This window comes from Mustela nigripes, chromosome 12 (assembly GCF_022355385.1).
Source record: "Mustela nigripes isolate SB6536 chromosome 12, MUSNIG.SB6536, whole genome shotgun sequence".
In the NCBI taxonomy this organism is placed as follows: Eukaryota; Metazoa; Chordata; class Mammalia; order Carnivora; family Mustelidae; genus Mustela; species Mustela nigripes.
In genome coordinates this window covers 7,083,300-7,100,913 of record NC_081568.1, presented here as the reverse complement: position 1 = coordinate 7,100,913, position 17,614 = coordinate 7,083,300, and the positions used below count along the sequence as shown (strand labels likewise).

At 47.4% G+C, this 17,614-nt stretch overlaps 1 protein-coding gene across 2 annotated transcripts in view; it reads left to right on the top strand.

Annotated features, from left to right (window-relative positions):
• SEMA5A (semaphorin 5A) overlaps window positions 1-17,614 on the top strand; it is a 444,506-nt gene that overhangs the window by 94,547 nt on the left and 332,345 nt on the right. For both annotated transcript variants that reach the window (XR_009407368.1, XM_059416873.1), the window contains exon 3: window positions 13,371-13,438. The gene's annotated coding sequence lies outside the window, so the exon portion shown is untranslated. The remainder of the gene's footprint in view (window positions 1-13,370; window positions 13,439-17,614) is intronic.

Sequence of the window (17,614 nt, the reverse complement as noted above, 5' to 3'; positions counted from 1 at the left end):
TCGTTATCTGATGTAGAAGATGGGGGGATCTGGTTCCCATTATAGAGTGGGAGCTCTAACGAGTCCTGGGAGCCACGGCCAGAGCCTTCACTCGGTAGGTGACTTGGGCCACCGGCTTGTCTTCCCCGATGGCTGGTAATTGTCCAGATTTCTGTTTCTGAGAGGGCTCATTTTCCCTCGACAATGACTTCAGAGAGGTCTCCGCCCACGGTAGTTAAGGGCACACATTCAGGCACCAGCGCTCCTATAGCTTAGGCTCATGCGATGAGCTCTGTGCTCCGATGGGGCCGGAGAACAACATTATGCTTTTCGGGAATGATCAGATCGCTTTCAAGTTTCCGTTGCCTGGTCCCAGTATTCGTCCACCAAGTGACACGCTGCTCACGGTGCGCACACAGATCCCACAGGCCGCCTGTGTGCCTGCGTGCCAGTCTGCTGCTGACATTCCTGGGTAGAGCTGCGTAGTCTGTTCGGGTGTTTCTGTTCACGTCCTGCATTTTCAGTCCGTGCTCCTTACTCGTGGTGCCCTGCTCTAGACATTCATCGTGAACGAGGTTCCGTTCATAGTGAACCACCTCTCCAAGGGGCCGTCCGCGGTTAGGTTCCTGTGAGCTTCTGGTCACAACGGCCTCATCAACCCGTCAATAAAGAACCTGGATTCACGTGTTTCTGTTTAAAGACAGTGTATGTTATATATAGTTCGTTCATTAGCTTTGAACTCACAGATGATGAACACATTTTGGGCTACAAAAATCAATTTTAGCAGATGGGTAAATTCACAAAAATGGAATCTAAATCACGAGTATTGACTCTCATTTTTTTTTTCTTTCCTTTTGTGAATATCAGTTACCCTAAGAGGGAAGTAATGTTTAGAGTTATTGGACTTCTTTTGTCCTCTGAGTCTCACGGGTTTAGAGGAGATGTTTAGGGTTCTGGTAATGAAGCAGGATTTTCTGCTGCCCTGTGTTCGATGGTGGCAGCGAAACTGCTAGAAGACATCACAGGCTCTGAGGTGGCTCTTAGGACGTTCCTTCTGCCTGGGCATGAATTAAGCCCCTTCGAAGCTCTCCTGCCTGTCCTGCTCTTGGCATCCTCATATTTGGACCCAGTGCTTCTGCATTAAACTGGAAGGGAAGAGGGATTTTGAAGCTTTCGTAATAAATCTCACCTTAAATAACCAGCTGGGTGAGGCGCCAAGATGGTTACCTTCCAGGTTAACTCGTTACTTCCAGTTCTCTTTTTAAGTCTGGTTTTGGAGAGTGTGCTGGAGCCAGCCGAAAGAAAGTTCCGTTTGGTGTGCATTTAGGGAATGTGGCCTGATTCGACTTCTCCTTTGACATGGTCGTGAGACTTCCTTCTGAGACGCAGTGCCAGTCCCCATGCCCTGGGCTCTCTGGGGCGCGGGGGTGGACTGGTCGGGGGTGTGGTGTGTTCTCCTTGCGAGGCGCTGTATCGCCGAGGGCCGGGCCCCGCTGGCTGGGGCTCTACAGCTGTTTCTCCCCAAGCGGCTGACTTCTGTCGACAAGCCAGGGCTGGCTCAGGAATTCCCAGAGCATCTCGCTCAGGGAAGCCTGTGGCTTCTTGACAGACAGCAGTGGTTCTGTCAAAGCAAATTGGCATTGAGGAGAAGGGGGCTCCCTCTGGTGATTTCAGCCACAATGAAGATATCTTCTGAGCCATTTCCAGAGTGACTGTCCTCCAGGGAGGAAAGCTCACGTCCATGACACTCTTCGCCTGTCCTCTGTCCGTGGGTTTGTCGTAGCCGAAGGAGCCCATGCCCGCTTGCCGGGCTGACACATGGAAAGGAGCTCAGGGGAGAGGCGCAGAGAGGAGGGGAGAGGCAGATTTCTGGTGACGGGTTATCATTTGAAGGCGGCGGGATTAGGTATAGTGCTAACACCAGTCAGTTATTCAGATTTCCATCATGCTTATTCTTTTCTTCCCTTTTACGGAATGGGTCAGTAGAACCACGTCGTTCCTTGCTGCTCAGGGGCAATAGCCTTGTCTGTGAAGGTGAAGTCCTGTCTGCCATCCTTGGCCAAGCCAAGAAAAATATTGGGGAAGTTGGCATCTCCCGAGGTTTACAACAGAAGGAAGTCGTCAGCCTGGGAACCTCCTGACCCTCCCCACCTTGACCCAGGATGGTTATAAGGGACCTGTGTCTTTCTAGCTTCTGTTGAAGGATCCCTGTGCACCCCTGAGTAGTAGAATAGAGGAGACCTAATTTGAAGGAGGTTAGGAGTGGGTCTCTATCGAGAGCGATGGGAACACCAGGCCCTCGCATCGAGTCGTGGTTTGCTGTTCTATCATAGGAGTCTCTGAGAAAAGCAGCCGTCACCGAAATCTCATGCCATTTTTCTGATTTATAGCTCTTTTGCAATCTTTGGAAATGGGGCACGGCCTGTCAGTAGTGACTCGTCGTGCCCTTTCTCCCAGTGCAAGCTGAAGCATGTGGAGAGTAAGTGGCCAACCGGGCAAGACGTTTCGTTCCTTGTACAGTAACAAGTCTTAGCGCCTTCCTCCTCCCCCATGATGCCATCAGCTTTCCATTCGAATGTGGGGTTTGGTTCGTGGTTTCATTTCCCTGGTGTTTACAATGACTGGGTACCGCCAGGCAGTGGGCGGAAACGTCTCTGGTGGGAGAGAGGAGCTGGGCTGAGATGCCGGAGGTCTGCCGGTCCGGGAGAATGTATGTGGGTGAGAAGCCTAACCTGACAAGAGTGTCTAACCTGCGGTCCAACACTTGAGTCTCTATAGTTTGAAAAAAAAAAAAAAATGAATCCCAGAGCCAGGGCAGGTCCGTGTACAGCTGTCCCTGCACTTTATTCAGTGCAATTATCTCGTCCTCTAGGCTAGAGTTCTACAGTCTTTACTTAAAGCTCTGGATTCGTTGTTAGACTTACTACCCTCACAGAGTAGCATCGCTTCCAGAGGCCTGAAAAGGGGTCATCGGAATCATAAACTAACAAAGTCAAAAACCCTAACGTTGAGATTTTTTTTTTTTTAAAGATTTTATTTACTTATTTGACAGAGAGATCACAAGTAGGCAGAGAGGCAGGCAGAGAGAGAGAGGAGGAAGCAGGCTCCCTGCCAAGCAGAGAGCCCGACGTGGGGCTCGATCCCAGGATCCTGGGATCATGACCCGAGCCGAAGGCAGAGGCTTAACCCACTGAGCCACCCAGGCGCCCCCCTAACGTTGAGATTAAGATGCACATTTTGAAGTCAAGCATAAAATGCCCCCAAGAACTAGTGGTTTCCCGGTGCTTCATTACCTACAATGCTTTTAAGTTTTTGATTTGGTCAGTTACATTGTCATTGCGTGTTCCTGTCGGCCAGAGCACTTCGGTGTTTTTTCGGGCCACGTGTGAAGTTGGAAGCTGGACCGTGAAGGAGGGAGCTCCTTGAAGCTCGTCTTTTCTCTGCCGCTGTCCGGGGGAGCAGGGACCCAGGAGTGAGCGGGCAGGGGCGAGGTGGACAGGCCGCCGGCCGAGGCCCAGGTGTTTTCAGGACCCCGCCTGTGCGAAGGTGCCCGAAAGCCCGGTGGGAGAGGGAGAACGGAAGTCCAGCAGACAGAACTGCCGATCTTTCGATCCACGCCTGCAGAACCGGGGCTTGTCCAACCGAACATCATGAATTCACAGACACTTTTCCTTAGTAATTCTCCTAATATCTATGGAAGATGGGCTTACTAAGAGAAGTATCAGTAGAAGCCTGAGATTTGCAGAGATGATGATCATATTACAGAGGAATCACCTGTCTTGACTGTTCACGGGCGCTGCCTTCTGTCCGTGGGGACATCTCTGAGTGCTCAGAGAGGTCCTGGGGAGCCCGGCCAGTAGAAGGATCCCTGGGCCCTTGCTGGGTGCCCCGCGCGCTCTAGACCTGGATGAGGAGCAGGCGGTGTCTGGGTTCCAGCCGGTGTAGCTGCTGGGGTGGTGTTGATGGAGGGGGTGATGTCACATAGAAAGGAGAGAAACAGTTCTCTAGAAGCTGACTTGTGGTCCTGTGCCTGGTCTGTTAGCGTTTACACATGCCCTTGAAGTAAAAAGAAGGAGACCTCCTCAGATGTCTTTCTGAAACATGCTCATTTACGGAGGTCTGGCCGCAGGGATTCAAAGGGGCATGAGGCATGATGACTGCCCTTGACATGGGGAGGCCCCCAGATGACTGGAGAGGGTGATCTGAGGTAGCCTGAGGAGGGCTGAGTGTCCTGTTCACAGAGAAGAGGAAGCCCCGTCACAGGGGGACACCGAGGACACATGCAGGTTTCCGAGAGCAAGCAGGAAGGCACGGACCACTCTGGCTAGGCCAATGGCAGCTGACCAATTAAATATAAAGGGGGAAATACTGAGTTCTCGGTTCAGATCAATTTCATGTGAATCACAAGGAGGGCAGTTAACCTCCCCAGCAGCTTGTGGAGCCGACAAAACAGATCAACACCAGGCGTCCGTTTCATGCTTTTTACTCAGCAGGGGAGGGATTCGTTTTCCTGATGCTTTATGAAGAGGAGACACAAACCCAACCCCGCTGCTGGGACAGGGCAAACCCTCCCAGGCATAGTCCTTCCAGCGTCACCTGTGGTGACACACTTGCTGGCGGGGCTCCTCAGTGGAAAAGGAAATACCATTTTGTAAACTGTGGTCTGCCGTTTTCCACTGGTTCTGTTCACACTCCAGTCGCTTCAGGGCAGTGGGCTTTTATTGAAGGAGGTGGTCACGGCTTACCTGGGGCTCCTTTCATTATCAGTAAGCTCAGAAACGTCCCTAGATGACTCAGCCCAGCCCTTTCCCAGGTTCGATCCCCGAGCATGTCGCTCAACAAGGACAGGGGCAGTGATGCAGGCGAATGGGGGACTGTAAAGTCAGCCTCCTGGCTTGACAGCTTAAGGGCATATTAGCACAGAAAAATGAAAGAAGCATCCAGACTCCTACAAAGAAGCAGCCGGCTTGCAACCGGACACTCCTGGCCTGCTGGTGGCATTTACTGAGTCCACTTTGATCAGATGATGTCCGTCATGGAGCTGCGGGATGGGGAGGAGGGCTTCATGACTAATCTAAGGCAGCTGACACTGTGTTTTTAAACATTAGGGAAGCTGCGCTGGCTTTTCGTGGGGAGGAAGTTTCAGTACTGTCGGTCCTGAAATGGACAATGTGACTCATTGCCAAATGTAAAAAAAGAAAATCTTTTTTTCCTCCCCCGCACGTGTAAACACTCTAAACACAGCCGTGTTTATAGGAAGGTAAGATACCATCTGGTTCCCTGCGTAGTAGCCTAGTTCTTATTTTTATCCCTAATTTATATTGAGAGGATGACAAATAGAACAGAATTAGATTTTTGGTTATACAACACACCCAAGGATTCTTCCAGTGTTAAGCCTTCTGTTTGTCTTAAAAACATGAAAGAGGCCCTTAAGAGGGATGAATCCCATCTTTCAGCATCCCGACTGATGTTACGATGAGCTGCTGCTTTCTTGGGCAGCCCTGGGTGCCCACCTTTGACCTGGAAGACCCAACAGGTAGTTGGGACTAGTTTCAGTTGGTCTTCGGGGAGATGGAAGTTTTGAAATGACTTGGGAGTCCTTGCTGGGTTTAAACCAGAAAACAACACCAGAGTTTGCTTTCCAAGTCAAAACACAATTTGCTGGGCCCAGGGCACCCTATCGCATGTAAAACAGCAGTCTTGGGCTTGCGTAAACTGGATAAGTCACAGAAGACCCAGAACTGACATTGACCAGCGTGCATGTTGGGTTGGCTAGCCTGGGTCTGTACTGATCTGTCACTCTGACTGAACTGAAGGAGAGTATCTTTTCATTTCCTTCTCCTGAGTTGGAGAGAGAGCCTCCTTTGTGACTAGCAGCTTCTACAACCTGTTGTCTGTTCTTTTCTTTCTTTCTTTCTTTTTTTTTTTAGAAAATATTTTTGTGAGTGATTGATTCCACTTCCGTTTTGCTAACAGTTCTTTGTGAATCCTGTGGTCAGCCCTCGTGGCCGGGATAAGGAACCCTCTTTCTCCAAGCTGGTGCGCACCTTTGTCTGCTCGGTTCAGCTTTGCTCTGGGAAGGCTCTGGTGCCACTAGGGCATTGGATCTGTGGCCGACCTTTCCCTCATCCTAGGAAATGACTGAAGGACTGATCTAAGAACCCAAGCCCTTCCTGTCTACTTTCTTGGCATTAAGTAACACAAGTAATTCAGTAATTCTTTTAAAGTTAAATTTTGATCTAAGAATTACATCTTGAACTGAACTGAGATTTAGAATCGAATCTTGGCCGTCTGTTGTGTGGGCAAACCTCTGCTTCCAAGGTCAGTCTTACTGGATGCGTTGTTCTGAGTGAAGAGGCCTGGGGAGGCCCCATTTTTCCACAAGCCTCAGATGCGCTTCTCTTTCCAAGGGGTGAGAATTTTAGTCTACAGAGGACGGATGAATGTAGCCGTCACAATGAAAGTTGAGAGACCAAGTGCCCATGCAGATCAACCAATTGTGCAAGCCCTCGGAATCACCTAGTGGAAAGCAAGGCTGTTCTTTGAAAATTTGGCCTATCATGGCAGAAATAAAGTAGTCACTCTTCAGAGATGGTGACGTCCTTAGAGAGCTGATTTCAGAAATGGCTCGTGTTTTAAGCAGCTGTGCAGTTGCCTTTTGCCCGTCTCTTTTTCCTCCCTCTGTTCCCGTGTGTCCCGGCGGCTCAGGCCACATCTCACCGTCCGGTCTGGGAGTTAGGAGGTGGGAGGTGTTTCAGTCCAGCTCTGTTCCCGTCGCTCAGACCATGTCGCCTTCCAGGGTCAGCAGCTCCTACCAGCTTTTAGCATTCTGCACGCGGTGACTCTGCATGGAGACCAAATGGGGGAACAGCTGGGTTGCTTTCTTCCCAGACTGTCGTTAGCACCAGTCAGTGCTTGGAGAAATGGAATCCCATTTTCCACCTTACTTTTTCTATGGGCTTCCGCAGTGTTTCATACTGCCAAACCAGCAGGTTGCACAGTGACCTCCACCTGTCTAAAGGAGGGGGCGGTCATGGCGGATCTGGGTGCAAAAGCTCCAAGTCCAAGCGCGTTTCTCTTTGTCTTTGAATTCAGCTTTCGGAAGCGCCTGTTAATTCTGTTCAGGGAGGTACGATTCGCCTCTGCTGGTCTCGGAGCCGACTAACTGCATCATTAAGTGACCCAAAGGTGAGCCCTGGGTCCCCATGAGAGGACACGCTGTCCACAAAGCCCCATTAGTCCCTGGGGCTGGTCTCCAGGTGTACCTCCTTTGGCCCCAAGACAGCCAGAGATTAGAGGAAGGGAAATTGTGACATCCTGCACTTGGCTTTTGAATGTGCACCTGAGATGACTCTCGGATTCTTTATTAACCGGTATCGATCCGTATGTGGCATTATTTGTACGGAAAACAATTAGCTGGTGACTAAAGAGATCGTGTCTAATTTGGGGAAAGCTATTCTCCAGGGTGAATTCCTGGAGCCCGGAACCCTACCGTGCCCCACTGGCTTTGTGCCTATTGTACTTTGACACATCCTGAGCTCAAGTGTGAGCAGGAAAATGTCTGATTGGCCACTTGTCCTGATGAGGAAGAGAAGGCAAACCGTTTGCTTTTGGGGTGCAGTGTTACCGTATGTTAATAACTTTCTAGCCCCGATTTAAGTGGTTTCTTTTCCTCGCTGCGCATGTGTCGTGTCACGCACGTCGGTGTGAGATCTCTAGCTTTCGAAAGCCCCAGCGGTTTGCCCTGATGCCCGCTTAAGGCAACTCTACTGACTTCGGGCTGTTTGCCGCTGCAGAATTCGGCCTGGGAGCAGCACAGGTACCTACGGGCGATGGAACCTCTTTCAAAAAAGAAAAAAAAAGTCCGGAGTTGGGACACTTTCTCATGCTGTTCTCAACATTTTCAGATAGCCACATCTGACAATGTTCCAAGTCGAGGAGGCCATACGGAATCGATCAGAACTACCTTTAAAAAAAAAAAGGAGAAAAAACCCCAGAACTTTCAATGTTTGAGTCCTGAGGCTCTCTTGCATGAAAGCAGTCCGCAGTCTTGTATTTGGGGAGATCCGGATGAGCTGCTCCCCCAGGAGCCCCTGGTGCCAGCCGCCCCGCCGGAGCCAAGAGCAAGGCTGCTCTGCAGACACACCTGGGACGGCGCTAGACCGGCCACCACCGTCACCATAGACCTTCGTCGTCTTACGCTTTCTGTGCATTTGCTTTCCAGCTTCACGGGGTTTTCCTGAAGACTCGAATTTTTGCTTAGGAATGTGGGCGTGGCCAGGAGCCGAGGTCCCGCCCTCCTCCCTCTTGCCAGGGCCCCAGGCTGCCTGCCGCCACGCCTCTGTCCTTAAAAACCCGCACCTTGTCCGAGCGCCCAGGTCTCTGCCTGCTGCTTCTTGGGTGCTTGTCCCTCCCTTCCTTCCTTCCCAGCTGCTCCCTTCGCCCTCGTCCTGCCCCCGCCCCACTCCTCTCTGCCACGTTTGCCTCCTCAGTTCCTTTCTCTGTTCTTGCTACGGGCACCATCTTTAAAAAAATATTTTATTTATTTTTATTATTAAACATTAATAATTATTTATAATAAATATATAAAAAACATTTATATATAATAAATAATATATATTTATGTATTATATATTAATAATTGACAATAATCAAATATTTATCAATAAATATTCATTATATATTATATAATATATAATAATTAATATATAATATTTATATATAAATATATAATAAATATTTATTAATAAATATTTTATTTATTCATTTGAGAGAGAGAGAGTGTGCAAGTGGGGGGCGAGGCAGAGGGAGAGGGAGAAGCAGACTCCCCCGCGGAGCAGGGAGCCCGACGAGGGACTCAAACCCAGGACTCCGGGATCATGAGCTGAGCCGAAGGCAGACAAACGCTTCACTGACTGAGACACCCAGCCCCCGCCCCCCTTTCGTTCTCTGCATGGCTGGGGTTCTCCGGCCCCGTGCGTACCCCGCCTCCCAGCCCACAGGAGCCTCCCTGTCCTTCGGCAGCATCTTTCTTTCCCCTAAATGTTGACTTCTCCGAGCACGGTCCGGGGGGGCTCATGTATGTGAGTGACGGACGGAGGTTGTGCAAGGTGACCTCATGCAGGAACAGCAGAGCTACAGACGGTCTCGGAAAGGGGCCGCGTGTGCGGAGTCGGCTGGTCCTTCAGGCCTGTCTGCCTCTGCCTGTAGATTCTCCAGATGGTTCTTCCCGGCCAGAGCAGTGGCCTCCGTATCCCTCCCTGAATCCGAGCGTCCGCTCGCAGCCAGAAAGTTCGCGTGCTCGTTAGCTGCACTATTGTCTTACATCCAGGGACATTTGCTTGTCGAGCCCGTGCCCAGTTTCTAGACTCTTTCTGTACAGGTAATAGTTTGCAAAATGGGCTGTGATTTATAGTTGTGTGGGGGTTTGTTTTTTGTTTGCGGGTTTTTTTTTTTGTTTTTTTGGGGTGTGTTTTTACTTTTTCTTTAGTATTTTCAAATCTCCAGTTCTCAGTAGCAGCTGCTTCTGGCCCTGGTTTCTCCCCGTCTTCTCTGTCTCCCTGCAGAGCTGCCGTGTGTTACTGATCGTCCTCAGTCCCACCCTCGTTCTGCTGCTTCACGAGCCTTCAGTGACCCCCTCCTTTGGATGAAATCCAGGATACCATTCCCTCATCGGCTGCTTTTCTGGTCTGGGAGGTCCGTGGAGTGGCTCCCCTGAGCCTTGCCCCTGCGTGGCCACGCTCGGCAGCAGCCTGTCCCCGACGCCGTCTGTGCCTGCTCCCCAGCCCGGGGCTCCCGCCGGGAGTCCGTCCGTTCTCCCAATTGCTTTCTTGTCTTACCCCACGAGTCCGAGCAGAGGCCGGCCCTCCCGCTCTCCGTGTTGGCCCTCACAGCCCCTCCAGTCCCGCTTTTCCACCTTAGGCGACTTTCTGGGTTCTAGATTTGTCGTCTGACCACCTTCCGAGCATGGCCATGGGGCTGTGTGACAGGTGATTGATGGACTGAGGACAAGATGTCGCTTAGTGGAGCCCCGTGACCACTGGTACAGTTCTTGCAAGTTGGGAAACCCTGGTCTAACAGTTTATAGGTGCTCTGAGCCTGTGCCTGGAGGGGAGGGTTTCTTTCCATGACTCCATTCAACATCTTTATGATGCCAGGTGGTCTCATCTATTTTCATTGTATTCCTTGTGATTTTACTGTGGTACAGTTTCTAAATTGAGCTTTTAAGACTGACCTGAAATTTTAATTTCTCTCCTGTATCTTTAGGAGAAAGGCCACCGCTCAGCTGACCTTTGGTTTCTAGAAGAATGTTTAAATCTCCATTTTTCCTCATTCTGAGTAGGTCAGGCTGGGGAGGTTGCATATTTTAACAGAAGCCCTTGTGCTGATGGGCCCTTCGTAACTTATAATTGATGTTTAAACTTTATTTATGCATTTCGATGAAGAGACAGTTTTAAGAGCCCGTGAAGGTGGCTCCGGGGTGCAGCTTCTAGGGAAGGTTTGTTGCTTGTGAATCACCAAGGGCTGCTGCAGGGATAGCGGGGCACGCGCGTGTGCAAGGCAGTGTTTTCTGGAGTGAGGCTCTCCCTGAGAACTCTGGTGCACAGGGCTTCACTTGTTGTTTCTGCTAAAGGGGCTCCTGAGCGAAAAGAGAGGAATAAGGATAATATGGAATCGAACCATCTGGAGAATCTACAGGCAGAGGCAGACAGGGCTGATGTCCCCTTACTTATGGGGACATTTTTGTTTTAATAAAATCTAAACTGTTTCTTATTCAATGGGTAGTTAAATATCCATTTTAAAATAGTCCCAACCCCCAGCCCGAGGCAACCCTCTGGGGCTTTGTAGTTTCTTTACCTTTTGACTTTCTTCTCCTTTTTCTAGAATATGTCAGTGATTTATGGTTTCTGCACCAGGTAATCTGTGACGTCACTGCGGGGGGAGGGGAGTGCTCAGCCTGCAGACCTGGAGGAGGCTTTGTCCCTGACTTTCACTGAGCTCTTATACAAGGTCACTGCCTTGTTGCTGTGGCTTCTCCTCCCGAGCCTGTGCTGCTTGGCACGTGTGGGTGTCGTGTGGAGGGTGGCGTATTCAGGTAGAGGGTGGAACGCCATCTTTTCAGGTGGTTGACCTTGCGGAGTAGAAGGTCCCAATGCTTTTACTTGGCCATCAGGCCCCAAGATGTAAAATGTCTTTTTCACCATTGATGTAAACACAGAGTAAGAACCTTTCAGGGTGTCTTCCTCACAATCCTGCTTTGGGAAGCCGTTTCCAGTTTAAGCTTTGGATTCTGAAGCGAGTCATGGTGTTCTCCAAGTCATGTGAACGCTGTGTTGGACATTCTGCCATTGGAGTGTTGCCTTCCCACAAGGAAGGGGCTCTATTTCGAAGTCAGAAAGTTGGCTCTGGAGCAGCGCCTCCGGGCTGTGGGCTGTCCTTGCCTGGACCGCGCTGGGATGTCCTCTTCTTAGACTAGTTATCTGGTTGAGTCAATGATTCTGATTTCTGAACAACAGTGTCCTTTTTGGCCTCTGGGTCTTTTGGTATTTAAGAAGGTGGCCATCCTCTCCTGACCCTTGGATGTCCTAGTGGGGAGACCATATCCATATCCGCTAACTTAGGACTGCACTGAGGGAGAATGGGAGGGCTCAGCCTCCAGGCCTAATTATCAACCCTGTTTTAAATTTAATTCTGACACATGCAAGGCTGTGGAAATTGCCAGGTAATCCTGGCAGCAACGACACCACTTTGTCACTTGAATTTTAACTACGAAATAATCCAATACAAAGAAATGCTAGTGCTGATTGTAAAATAGATTGTAGGGCTCAAGAGAGGATGCTGGTGTATTCAAACATGCTTTTTTTTATAAAGAAGTTCCAACTAGCATGTTTGTTGCCACACCCAAAGGAGATATTACTGGTGGTGTGAGAAAGGATTTGGCTGCTCCTAGGAATTTTTCCTGGGCTGAGTATGCCTTCTTACCTTGGGGAGAGCTCCCTTACTTCTCTTTTGGCCTCAAGGATTTGCATCTGCACCTCCTCCTGTCCAAAGGATGATGTCATGGGCTTTCAAAGACTCAGCTGGGACCACACTGGGCTTGGCGATGCTTTACTGTGTGTGCGCACCTGGGCTGTGTGAGCCTTGCTGGGCAATTCTGAATGTGTTGCTTTGGATTGTCCCCTTGCTTCCCATGAACTAACAAAAAGCACCTTGTGGAAGCAGGGATCAGGATGGAGAGACAGCATCGCTTAGCCATTTGCAGGCCTCTGGCCTCTGAACCTCAGGACTTCCAACTGGCTGATGTTGGCCCATCTGAAATTTTACAAACTTCCAGATGCTGTAATTAAGTTTATTTTCTGCAGGCAGATGGCCTTTAGATAATGACTGAAGTGGACAGTGTGGGAATCATTGCAGAGAGGAATAGCCAGAATGTTCCGGAATGTTCTGGGAAGATCTTCTTCCCTTTTTCTCATCATCATTCTAGCTGCTACCCAAGTGTGTATGTCAGGATAGGCAATGTCAGTGTGTTCCAGGCTTATTGGGAGCCAGAAGCTGCAGAGCGTGGGGAGTAGAAAGAAGCTGTGAACTAGGACAGCAGGACACGCATGAGCCCTACAAGGCAGGATTTAAAATGATACGCATCCCTCACTACTAATGGACATGTTTCTTTATGAATCAGAAAGGAAAAGTGCTCCATTTCTTCAGTTTCTGGTATTCATGGTGTCTTGTGGTAGTCTTTCTGTCACATTAGAGTATCAGGTTTTCAGGATTTTTATCTTAAATTGAAGAGATTGCGGGGCAGTTAGCTGGGGGAATGAGATTACTTGATTTTAGTGAAGTGACTACTTTTATGGTTTATGGTTCTTTTCCTAATGAAGTCTCAACATTGTGCACCAAATAAATTAATGTGTAAATAAAAATACAAAGAAATTTTTTGGTATAGTTTATTCTATACGTTCTGCCTTTACTTCTTATTTTTCAAATGCATTACTTAAGGTACAATATACCCCCCAAAAGAGGATGAAAGGGCCATCATAAAATGGGTAAATTCACACAACCAACCTGAATTTGATGTTCAAAATACTTAACGTAATTCAAATGGCTTCGAGATGATGGTCCTTTTGGTTGTTTCATGAGATTTGTTTGCAGACATTAGCAGCATTTAGATTTTTCTTTTTCTTTTTCTGAAGAAGAAAACCCATCAGCGTGTGGGCTATGTTGTTGTCATTTCCAAGCTGTCCTGGGTCCCTTTGCTGCAGGACTCACACTGGCTAAAACAGCTCGCTGGTTGTGCTGGGCCTTAATGGGAGTTTCTAGAATTGATAAGCAATGACCAGAGCCTCCTTTAAAATGGATTAATGGGATCTGTTTTTTTCTTTTCTTTTTTCAAGGGCGCCCAGGTGCTGTGGATCCTTAGTGTGATACATGATCCAGGAAACGCCCCCCCCTTCCCTCCTTGGTAAGTCAGATACCTCAATGGGACAGGAAGAAACCGACAGATTTGTAGATAGTGACACTGATAGCTTATGAGTAACACTTATCTCTGCTGTTACAAATGGCAGTGAATGACCAAGCTTTCAGAAAGGAATGGAGCCACAGGGAGGTGGGGTAATCTCACAGCTTCCCAACAGTCAGAGGCAGAGCTGGGATTTGAACCGTGTTCTTAATCCTAACGTAATACTGCCTCCTAGCATAAGGAATGCTGGCTGAGGATAAGGCAGACACACTTTTTACTTTCTTCCCTACCTGGAAAAGATCCCCTGAAAGAGAAGCTTACAACAAATATTAAGAAATTAGTTTTTTGAACAGCAGTCTAAATCAGGAGACAGCACATATTTTCTGGGAAGGGTGAGGTAGTCAGTATTTTAGGATTTGCTGGCCTTGTAATCTCTGTTGCAACAACTCAACTCTGTGCTGTGGCACTAAAGCAGCCACAGACAGGAGGTAAACGAGCAAATGGGGCTGTGCTGCAGTGAAACTTTATTTAGCAAAACCGGGGGAGCTGAGCTGGACTTGGCCCACAGGCTCTAGAGTTGACTGAGCTCTGATCTACACACTTAGAGCACTCAAAGATCTCGTAGAGTGAGATCTCACAGAATGAGCATGTTTTAGTGGCCAGTAGGTATGAGTCCTTCCACAACATTTGGCTTGGATGCTCAGAATTTAATCGTAAGTGACTTATAATGTTATAATGAAGTCTACCAGAATTGCGAAAACCTACTCTTTCCAGTCAAGTGTGTCTTGTATCCAGTGCTTGACAGAAGTCTCTAGGCCCCCAGTGTATTAGCGTGAGGCAGGCACCTAGACAGCAGCTTTGCTCAACGTAGACTTGATACGCATTGTTCCCTTAGTGTCTTTTGTTAGTCTAGAAAGTATAGCTCTTTTATGAAGTAAGTTCAGATGCCATTTCCTCTTTTGGTCTCTGTAGAGTTTCTAAATGTGACGTTTTTATTTTACACCCTTCAACATAGCTTAAACATACTATTGCTTATACTTATTGGGGCAAACATGCAATTATTATGGGCTGTCTGATAATGGTGTTGCTCAAAAGTGTTCTGGTATCAAATCTTCCTCTTTCGTTATGAGCAAAACCCGAAGTTTATAAGAGTCCAGTTTGGATAAGGTTGATGTACGTAAATCATGGGATAGCATGGTGATTTCCTTTGCCACATAGGTCAAATGAGGTGGTTCTGTGTTTTTTGTACTTAACTTTTTCTTATGAAAAGATACTTCTGGCACTTGAAGGCCTACCTGACTATGCTACTGATCGTCATCTAAAAAGATGGGTGAAGGGGGACCTCCTGGTTGGTCAGTCAGTTCAGCGTCTCTTGGTTTTGGCTCAGGTCATGATCTTGCTTGTAGTCGTGAGATTCAGCCCAGTGTGAAGCCTGCCTGGGACTCTCTCAGTCTCTCTCTCTCTGTCCCTTCCTCCGCTCTCTTGCCAAGGGATGTGCCGCTTACTCTCCTATACCTAGATTTAAGTCCTGCTTTCCAGCTTTTGTAGCTCACACTACGGCCTATATTGTGAAGAGGAGATATTCGGTGCATAAAGTGTATGTTTCTTGAACAATAACAACCACTATTATCAAGCTTTCTTTTAATTGGAGGTTCATTCATTACATCAGAATAACTTCAGTTGACTTACTATTTCAAAACCAAGCATTTTCAATAAGATTGCCAACTGCCTTTGCAAAAGTGTTATAGATATTTATGCTTCACTAATAATATGTTAGAGGGTCTCTTTTAGTAAAACCTCAGTATCATGGAGCATCATTAATTTTTTTGTCTTTTCCTTCATTTTGATATGCTCCATTATTCATTATGTTATTTGGTTAAATTTTTTTTAACTTTGTGATTTTTTTTTTTAAAGATTTTATTTCTTTATTTGACAGAGAGAGATCACAAGTAGGCAGGGAGGGAAGCAGGCTCCCCGTGGAGCAGAGAGCCCGATGCGGGGCTCGATCCCAGGACCCTGGGATCATGACCTGAGCTGAAGGCAAAGGCTTAACCCACTGAGCCACCCAGGAGCTCCCCCCCCTTTTTTTTTTAAAGAGGAAGAGAACACATGTGAGCCTGGGGAGAGAAGGAGAGGGAGAGGGAGAGAATCTTAAGCAGGCTGCAGGTTTACGAAGGAGTCCAACCTGGGGCCCCAACTCACAACCCCAAGATCATGACCTGAGCTAAAACCAAGAGGCAGGTGCTCAACTGACTGAGCCATGCAGGTGGCCCTTAATTAAGTGATAATTAACCATTACTTTGAGAAAGGAGAGAGAGAGGGAACATACATATGTAAGAGAATTGTTTGTCTTTATTTTATGCTTATTTAGTCATTGAGATTCAGCACTTCCTTTATAGATTTTAACAGAATTTGTTTTTAACATTTACTCTTTGTTAATATTTTCCCATTTCATGTGCTTGTTGATTTTATCCTTTTAAATCTGAAGAAATTTATTACAATGTTGCCAGATATTTTTTCTTTTCATAATAAAATCGGTGCTTAGGAATTTAATAAAGATTTTTCTCTACTCTCTTTTGATATTATTACAAATTCTCATTTCTAACTCAGAGAACACTTCGGTAATTTATATTTTTATTTATTTTTTTTTATTTTTTAAGATTTTATTTATTTATTTGACAGAGAGAGAGATCACAAGTAGGCAGAGAGGCAGGCAGAGAGAGAGGAGGAAGCAGGCTCCCCGCTGAGGAGAGAGCCTGATGTGGGGCTCAATCCCAGGACCCCAAGATCACGACATGAGCTGAAGGCAGAGGTTTAACCCAATGAGCCACCCAGGCACCCCCCACTTTAGTTATTTAAAAATAGATCCTGTTCTTTGTAACTTGTCTCATAGTCTGCCTTTCTTTTTCCTCACTGACAACAATCTACCCCCACTTTTACTCTCATGAGAATGTTCAGAGCATTAGGATATTTGTAGGAATGAGGGATCTCAGCTGCACATTGCTTCTTCCTACAAATAGAAATCCAGTTTACGGCCAGATGCCTGGAATTGTTTCATTCTTTGATTAATCCCCTTGGTTAGGGAAAGGTTAGGTTTTGCATTTTGAGATGTTCTACAGCTTTTGCCTATATTTTCACAACTGTTTCAGTACTTTTTATATAATAGAACTTAACCCATTGTGCTGGATCTGATTCAGGGCTCTTCCTCGCATGTCATGTTTGTACCTAACTTCTGGTGTTCGCAATAAATGTTACGTGGTGTGACCGCTAGATCGAGGCTGAGCTGGTGGAACCCGCATGCATCGGTTGACGTCCTCATCTGCTGAGTTTAGAGCACTCACCTAAAATAGTAACTTAAAAAAAAAATAGTAACTTAATTATGAATTATCATGTGTCTGCAACAATGGTTCCTAGCTTACACATTCCAGAAGAGAGACAACTGACTGGATTTCTCTTTTTTGAGATGGAGATCAACCCAGGTTTGGACAGATCCAACCACAACTCTGGTCTCTAGCTTTACTTTACTTGGTTTTCTAGATGTCTTGGCTGTAAAATCAGGAAAGTGAAAGAACATCAGCTGAGAGTGGAAAGAGGCAGTGAGAGGTTTGATCGGGTTTGCTGAGACAGAGACTAAGTAGGAAAACAAACGTGCTCGCCGCGTTGCACTCGACTCGGGGCGCTCAGGTGTTTCCGTGGGTGTCGCTGTGCTGATTGCCATTTTATTCCATGATATTTTTGGTGCATTTCTATGTATATTACTGGCACAGGAGCGTCACTTGCTCAAGCATGCTGAGTGTCTGTATTTTGGATTGAAGATTCAGCCTGTCATTCTTAATAATGTCGGAAACACTAAAGCTGTGGACTCCACTCTTTATTATTCCTATCCTGTTTCCTCGTCAGCCTGATGGAAAATCTCCAGGAGAAGATCTGGGGACGCTTGTATGGGTCTGATTTGCCTGGTCACATGCACTTTACTCCTCATTTCCCAAGTTCCCTGACAGGACAATTGTCTGCCTCCGCTAGCCCCGTTGGAATACATAAGGATTCCCATCATGGAGCTGGGGAAATCTTGCTGTCTCTTCTATATGGGATTTTGGCCCTTTTCCTCATTTTAAGTGAGTGTCTGCCAAGTATGTTTTGTTCTGGCTTTATGACCGCTTTAAATATTTGTGAATCACA